The sequence below is a fragment of the Oncorhynchus keta genome, unplaced genomic scaffold (genome assembly GCF_023373465.1).
Source record: "Oncorhynchus keta strain PuntledgeMale-10-30-2019 unplaced genomic scaffold, Oket_V2 Un_contig_809_pilon_pilon, whole genome shotgun sequence".
In the NCBI taxonomy this organism is placed as follows: domain Eukaryota; kingdom Metazoa; phylum Chordata; class Actinopteri; order Salmoniformes; family Salmonidae; genus Oncorhynchus; species Oncorhynchus keta.
In genome coordinates this window covers 41868-50708 of record NW_026289859.1, presented here as the reverse complement: position 1 = coordinate 50708, position 8841 = coordinate 41868, and positions in this window count along the sequence as shown.

Below are 8841 nucleotides of genomic sequence, written 5' to 3'. Positions count from 1 at the left end.
CCGATACAGAGTCAATGTGGAGGCTATATACAGGGGGTACCGATACAGAGTCAATGTGGAGGCTATATACAGGGGGTACCGATACAGAGTCAATGTGGAGGCTATATACAGGGGGTACCGATACAGAGTCAATGTGGAGGCTATATACAGGGGGTACTGGTACAGAGTCAATGTGGAGGCTATATACAGGGGATACTGGTACAGAGTCAATGTGGAGGCTATATACAGGGGGTACCGGTACAGAGTCAGTGTGGAGGCTATATACAGGGGGTACTGGTACAGAGTCAGTGTGGAGGCTATATACAGGGGGTACCGGTACAGAGTCAATGTGGAGGCTATATACAGGGGGTACCGGTACAGAGTCAGTGTGGAGGCTATATACAGGGGGTACTGGTACAGAGTCAATGTGGAGGCTATATACAGGGGGTACAGAGTCAATGTGGAGGCTATATACAGGGGGTACAGAGTCAATGTGGAGGCTATATACAGGGGGTACCGGTACAGAGTCAGTGTGGAGGCTATATACAGGGGGTACCGGTACAGAGTCAGTGTGGAGGCTATATACAGGGGGTACCGATACAGAGTCAATGTGGAGGATATATACAGGGGGTACAGAGTCAATGTGGAGGCTATATACAGGGGGTACCGGTACAGAGTCAGTGTGGAGGCTATATACAGGGGGTACCGGTACAGAGTCAATGTGGAGGCTATATACAGGGGGTACCGGTACAGAGTCAATGTGGAGGCTATATACAGGGGGTACCGGTACAGAGTCAGTGTGGAGGCTATATACAGGGGGTACCGGTCAGTGTGGAGGCTATATACAGGGGGTACCGGTCAGTGTGGAGGCTATATACAGGGGGTACCGGTCAGTGTGGAGGCTATATACAGGGGGTACTGGTCAGTGTGGAGGCTATATACAGGGGGTACCGGTCAGTGTGGAGGCTATATACAGGGGGTACTGGTCAGTGTGGAGGCTATATACAGGGGGTACCGGTCAGTGTGGAGGCTATATACAGGGGGTACCGGTCAGTGTGTACAAAACAAAAGGGGGGGGATCAATGTAAATAGTCCGGTGGCCATTTGATGAATTGTTCAGCAGGTTAGAAGCTGTTAAGGAGCCTTTTGGTCCCAGACTTGGTGCTCCGGTACCGCTTACCGTGCGGTAGTAGAGAAAACAGTCAATGACTTGGGTGACTGGAGTCTCTGACAGTTTTATGGGCTTTCCTCTGACACCGCCTATTATATAGGTCCTGGGTGGCAGGAAGCTTGGCCCCAGTGATGTACTGGGCCGTACGCTCTACTCTCTGTAGTGGCTTACGGTCAGATGCCGAGCAGTTGCCATACTAGGCGGTGATGCAACCGTTCAGGATGCTCTCGATGGTGCAGCTGTAGAAATTTTGAGGATCTGGGGACCCATGCCAAATCTTTTCAGTCTCCTCTGAGGGGGAAAAGGTGTTGTCGTGCCCTCTTCGTGACTGTCTTGGTGTGTTTGGACCATGATAGTGTGTTGGTAATGTGGACACCAAGGAACTTGAAGCTCTCGACCCGCTCCACTACAGCCCCTTCGATGTTAATGGGGGCCTGCTCGTCCCGCCTTTTCCTGTCGTCTATGATCAGCTCCTTTGTCTTGCTCACATTGAGGGAGAGGTTGTTGTCCTGGCACCACACTGCTAGTTCTCTGACCTCCCCCTTATAGGCTGTCTCATCGTTGTTGGTGATCAGGCCTACCACTGTTGTGTCGTCAGCAAACTTAATGGTGTTGGAGTCGTGGTTGAACAGGGAGTACAGGAGGGGACTAATTACACACCCCTGATGGGCCCCAGTGTTGAGGATCAGGGTGACGTGTTGATGCCTACCCTTATCACCTGGGGGCGGCCCGTCAGGAAGATTTGATGAGGAGAATCTGTATTGACTCACTGTGATTGCCTGATACCCGCAGGTTAATGGGAACTGTGCTGTGCGTGACCCTGCCAATGGAGCGGCTGTCCAGTGCTCTGGCATCAATGGGAATGGAGATGAGTTGTGTGGGGATATCTTGCTCAGATACCAGGATAGCATCCATAAAACCAATCTGTCCCAGAGTTGACCCGGAGAGACTTAGACCGGTCACCCCACAGCAGGATAACAAAAAAGGGAGTACGAGCAATGGGAGTTAGAAAACTCCAAGGCTGGTCCACCAGCGTACTCGTTCCCACTGATGAGCCTGGTCTTTTGACGGGGCAGGTGGCTATGTAATGACCTGCAGCACCACAATACAGACAACAGTTGGAGCTCAGCCTTCGTGAACGTTCCTTAGGTGATAATCTAGCTCTGCCCAGTTGCATCGGCTCCAGAGTAAACGAGTCACCCGTCACCAATGATTCCCGAGGGGACTCGGGTGGCTTCGGCTCCTCTCGATAATGCAGACCTCGGGGTCTTCCGGACTTCTTCGGAGGTGAGCAGGCAGCAGCAGAGGAACAAGTGTGATCGAGACCCAACCTCTTCTCACTCCTGCGTTCCAGTAGACGCCCATCAATCTTAACCTCTTGACACTAGGGGGCACTATTTTATCAGCTCTCTGATAGGCCCATTAACCTCTTGAAACTAGGGGGCACTATTTTATTTTTGGAAAAATAACGTTCCCATAGTAAATGGCCTATTTCTCAGGACCAGATGCTGGAATATATATAATTTCTTAGGATAGAAAACACTCTAAAGTTTCCAAAACTGTAAACATATTGTCTGTGAGTATAACAGAACTGATATTGCAGGAGAAAGCCTGAAAAAAATCCAATCAGGAAGTGACTCTTATTTTGAAAGTTCTGTGTTCCTATGCATCCCTATTGACCATTGAAAGGATATCAACCAGATTCCTTTTTCTATGGCTTCCCTAAGGTGTCTACAGCCTTTAGACATAGTTTCAGGCCTTTATTTTGAATAATGAGCATGAACATTACGTAAGTGGTCAGGTGGGGGCTCTCAGAGTGATTTTTGCGCAAAAGAGAGAGGCGGCCATTGTTCCTCCCGGTCCTAGTGAAAAGCCAACTGTCCCGGTTGATATATTATCGAATAGATATTTGAAAAACACCCTGAGGATTGATTATAAAAAAACGTTTGGCATGTTTCTGTCGACATTATGGATATAATTTGGAATTTTTGTCTGCGTTGTCGTGACTGCTATTTCCAGTGGATTCCTGGGCATAACGCACCAAACTAACGGAGGTATTTGGATGTAAATAATATCTTTATGGAACAAAAGGAACATTTGCTGTCTAACTGCGAGTCTCGTCAGTGAAAACATCCGAAGATCATCAAAGGTAAACGGTTCATTTGATTGCTTTTCTGATTTTCGTGACCAAGCTTCCTGATGCTAAGTGTACATAATGCTATGCTAGGCTATCGCTAAACTTACACAAACGCTTGTATTGCTTTCGCTGTATAAAATCTGAGATGACAGTGTGATTAACAAAAGGCTAAGCTGTGTTTCACTATATTTCACTTGTGATTTCATGAATATGAATATTTTCTAGTAGGCACTCTCGGCGGCCAACGTGCGAAAATCTACTTCGTAGTCTGTCACACGACGTAATCCAAGTAGTTTTCGGGGCCGCCTCTCTCCCGTATACCGGAGAAACTAACATCTTCCTCACCTCTGCCATGAAATCTTCCAGATGATAAATAGCGGATTGTTGCTCCCTAACTGCCGTCGCCTAGGAGAGCGCCCTTCCAGACATTAGCGTAATCAGATACACTATCTTCCACCGATCCGGAGGGAACAAAGATGGCTGCAGCTCAAAAATGAGGGAACACTGAGAAAGAAACACCCGGCAGGTTCCAGGATCCCCAGACAATCACTCAGGAGGTGGTAAGCGGGGTTCTCAGGGAGCTGGGGTAGGCTGTACCAACCCACCACTGGTAGGGGAGTTACTGAGCGACTGGGAGATCTCCATTGTGTTATGCTGCCTGTGAGAGTAACATCTAGAACCCCTAGTCGTGGCGTTCCGCCAGTGAATGGAGCCCTTCCATAAGGTTCTGGAGTAGCTCCTCATGTTTTTGAATGATGGCTCCCTGCAGGGAGACAGTGTGACAGAGCCGGTCGGAGTCTGCTGGGTCAGTCATGGCCAGTTCGTACTATAACGACACAGGGCGAGACCCAGATGCAGACACAGGAGCCAGATGATTCGAGTCTCTGATATTTATTGAACAACAAGGGGCAGGTCAAGGACAGGCTAAAGTTCATAAGCCAGGTCAGAGTTCAAAATGGCACAGGGCAGCAGGCAGGCTCGAGGTCAGGGCAGGCAGACGGGCTTAGTGTCAGGGCAGGCAAGAGGTTAGAACCGGGAGGACTAGAAAAACAGACTAGGAATAAACAGCTCAGAAAAACACACTGGTAAGCTTGACAAGACAAGACGAACTGGCAACAGAGAAACAGGACTACATACACTGGGAATAATGGGGAATATGGGTGACACCTGAAGGGGGAGACAATCACAGAGGTGAAAAAGATCAGGGTTTGACAAGGAATTTGATTTACTTAATCCATTTTAGAATAAGGCTGTGTGTGTGTGTGTGTGTGTGTGTGTGTGTGTGTGTGTGTGTGTGTCCCCGTCTGTCTGTCTGTCTGTCTGTCTGTCTCTCTCTCTCTCTCTCTCTCTCTTCACTGTAGTATTATATATTTTTTAAAATCAGATTTTACTGGTTCATTTTTATTTTCATCACCCAAAATATAAAGAAGTAATATTTTATCAAATATTTAATTTGGCCTTTACTACTATAGCCCATAGAAACGCATTGAATAGCACAGTTACAAATTGCAAAAAAATATATAAGAAAGCTCAGGAAATATGTAAGTTTTTTTGACACATTTAACCCCTTATTTGTGTTGGGACATAACTACCTCCACACTTCCTTTTATGGGTTACCTTCAGACAAGTGCCGTGACACTTGTGGGGGATCGTGGAACAAATGGAGAACACCATAGTGTGAGAATATCCCCTTTCCACAGTGGGATCACATTAGTTTGTAGCCCAAACGGTTAGGACACAAACAGAAGTTGGCACATCAGCGCTGCCGACTTCAGACATGTCCTGTGACACTTGTGGAAGTTATTAAATTATTATATTATTATTATATTATTATTATATTATAATGTATTATTTCAGTATATTTTTGCTATTAGGACATTTCAGCAATATTTGTATTCCATTTATTATTTAATCTGGAAAATTAAAAGCTTCTACATGTTCTTATAGAAAAGGCCATTCAAGATGGTGAAAAGCCATTTCAGCATCAACAGCCATTATTGATCAATCTGTATCTTGTTTTTTTAACGTATTTTATGAAATGGAAACATGTTCTTGTATTTGTTTGTAAAGTGTCTATTTTTAGTAAACCCTGTTTGATTGATATGTATCAAGTCTGGTAAGACGTTTTCCATTCTATTGCTTATAAGCTTTGTTATTCTCTTTTTGTCACAATTTATTAAACTTATGGGTCTATAATCAGCAGGGGATGCTCCAGATTTTCCTGGTTTTAATATAACTGAAATAACCGTTGATACATGAAACTGAATTGAGTGATTTGTGTTAAAGGGGATACTTTATCCCAAAATGTTGAATGAAATTCTATAGGAAATTCCTGAGGCTTTTCTCCTTGCTAAACTTTTAACCTTACCTAATATTTCTCCTTGGGTGATCTCTGTTTTTAGTGATTCTTGCAGAGTTGTTGAGTCTAAGAAGGCTATAGGGTCCATTCAACTGTTGTTTAATTCTGATTTATATACATTTTCATAGAAGCTTTTAAAATTGTAATTAATCAACTTGTTGTTTCTAATTAACACTTTGTGTGTTTATTTTTTTAAATTCTAACTGGTTTAGCATGTATTTGTTTTGTGAGAGCTGCAATATATTTACCAGGTTTATTTTCCATTAAGTAGTATGCTTTATTTGAGTTTAACCTGTAGTTTTTGGCTCTCTTCAGAAGTAAAAGATAGTATCCCTGCTTAAATTCCTAAATGTAATTTTCTTCTTTACCTTGTAAAGATTTTTTGTGGGTGATTTATTTTAATTACATTTTTATTTCTAAATCGGATTACATTTAGCTGAGTATGAGATTATCATCCCCCTAATGTACGCCTAAAAGCATCCCAAATTATATCAGGGTCGGCTTTTCTCTATCCTCTAAGGTTTTTATTTTTTAGTTTACGTATTTAATACATTTCGGGTCCAGAAAATCCGCTCTTTTCATTCTCAAAACTCGCTAAGTGTATTTTCTATTGGTGTAATTAAACATGATACTGTTGAGTGATACTATTTAAAAATAAATCAGTCAATTGTTGTGTGTTTTTGGAAATAAAAATGTAGTCAATTCTTGAATAGCTTTTCTTACTTAGTGAAAAAAGGACTAGTATTTTGTAGTTGGGAATAATAATCTCCAGGTGTAAATGATCTGTAGAGATTAACATTTTTCTCCCTCTATGGAGGCTCCCTAAATGTGCCTTTTTAATTACTACATCTACTACTACGTCTGTCAATCTGATCAAATATAATAATATAACACACACACTATACAATACATTTATTAAACAGAGGAATGAGTTTGTCACAACCCAGCTCGTGGGAAGTGACAAAGAGCTCTTATAGGACCAGGGCACAAATAATAATAATCAATAATTTTGCTCTTTATTTAGCCGTCTTACATATAAAACCTTATTTGTTCATCAAAAATGGTGAATAACTCACCACAGGTTAATGAGACGGGTGTGCTTGAAAGGATAAACATAACTCTGCAATGTTGGGTTGTATTGGAGAGAGTCTCAGTCTTAAATCATTTTACACACACAGTCTGTGCTTGTATTTAGTTTTCATGCTAGTGAGGGCCGAGAATTCACTCTCATATAGGCACGTGGTTGCAAAGGGCATCAGTGTCTTAACAGTGCGATTTGCCAAGGCAGGATACTCTGAGCGCAGCCCTATCCTGAAATCTGGCAGTGGCTTTCTGATATAATTCAATTTTCACAGAACCACTTGTTGCAATTTCGATAAGGCTCTCTTGTTCAGATATCGATAAGTGGACTGGAGGTAGGGCATGATAGGGATAATGAATCCAGGTATTTGTGCCGTCCAATTCGGGAAAGTACCTGCGTAATTGCGCACCCAGCTCACTCAGGTGCTTCGCTATATCACATTTGACATTGTCCGTAAGCTTGAGTTAATTTGCACACAAAAAAATCATACAATGATGGAAAGACCTGTGTGTTGTCCTTGTCAACACATAGCCTCAATTTTGTCCCGCACATTGAATATAGCTGCGGAGAGTCCCTGTAATCCTAGATTCAGATCATTCAGGCGAGAAAAAACATCACCCAGATAGGCCAGTTGTGTGAGAAACTCGTCATCATGCATTTGGTCAGACAAGTGAATAAAATAAAATGTGTCAATATTTTGCCCCTGTAAAAGCGTTACATGGTCGCTGCCCATATCATTGCATAGTGCAGAAAATACACAAGAGTTCAAATCAAATCAAATGTATTTATATAGCCCTTCGTACATCAGCTCATATCTCAAAGTGCTGTACAGAAACCCAGCCTAAAACCCCAAACAGCAAGCAATGCAGGTGTAGAAGCACGGTGTCTAGGAAAAACTCCATAGAAAGGCCAAAACCTAGGAAGAAACCTAGAGAGGAACCAGGCTATGTGGGGTGGCCAGTCCTCTTCAGGCTGTGTCGGGTGGAGATTATAACAGAACATGGCCAAGATGTTCAAATGTTCATAAATGACCAGCATGGTCGAATAATAATCACAGGCAGAACAGATGAAACTGGAGCAGTAGCACAGCCAGGTTGACTGGGGACAGCAAGGAGTCATCATGTCAGGTAGTCCTGGGGCATGGTCCTAGGGCTCAGGTCCTCCGAGAGAGAGAAAGAAAGAAAGAAGGAGAGAATTAGAGAACGCACACTTAGATTCACATAGGACACCGAATAGGACAGGAGAAGTACTCCAGATATAACAAACTAACCCTAGCCCCCCGACACATAAACTACTGCAGCATAAATACTGGAGGCTGAGACAGGAGGGGTCAGGAGACACTGTGGCCCCATCCGAGGACACCCCCGGACAGGGCCAAACAGGAAGGATATAACCCCACCCACTTTGCCAAAACACAGCCCCCACACCACTAGAGGGATATCTTCAACCACCAACTTACCATCCTGAGACAAGGCTGAGTATAGCCCACAAAGATCTCCGCCATGGCACAACTCAAGGGGGGGCGCCAACCCAGACAGGATGACCACATCAGTGAATCAACCAACTCAGGTGACGCCACCCCTTCCAGGGACGGCATGAGAGAGCCCCAGCAAGCCAGTGACACAGCCCCTGTAATAGGGTTAGAGGCAGAGAATCCCTGTGGAAAGAGGGGAACAGGCCAGGCAGAGACAGCAAGGGCGGTTCGTTGCTCCAGAGCCAGAGTTCAGGGGCCTTGCTTTAACAAAGTTAACCATTTTCAATGCATTGTCCAAAACTTATTTCAAACTGTCAGGCACTCCCTTGACAGCAAGAGCCTCTCGGTGGATGCTGCAGTGTACCCAAGTGGTGTCAGGAGCAACTGCTTGCGCACACGTTACCACTCCACTATGTCTCCCTGTCATGGCTTTTGCGCCATCAGTAGAGATGCCAACACATCTTGACCACCAAAGTCCATTTGATGTCACAAAGCTGTCCAGCACTTTAAAAATATCCTCTCATGTTGTCCTGGTTTCCAGTGGTTTGCAGAAGAGTATATCTTCCTTAATTCCCCCATTCACGTAACGGACATGTACCAGGAGCTGTGCCAGGCCCACCATGTCTGTTGACCCATCCAG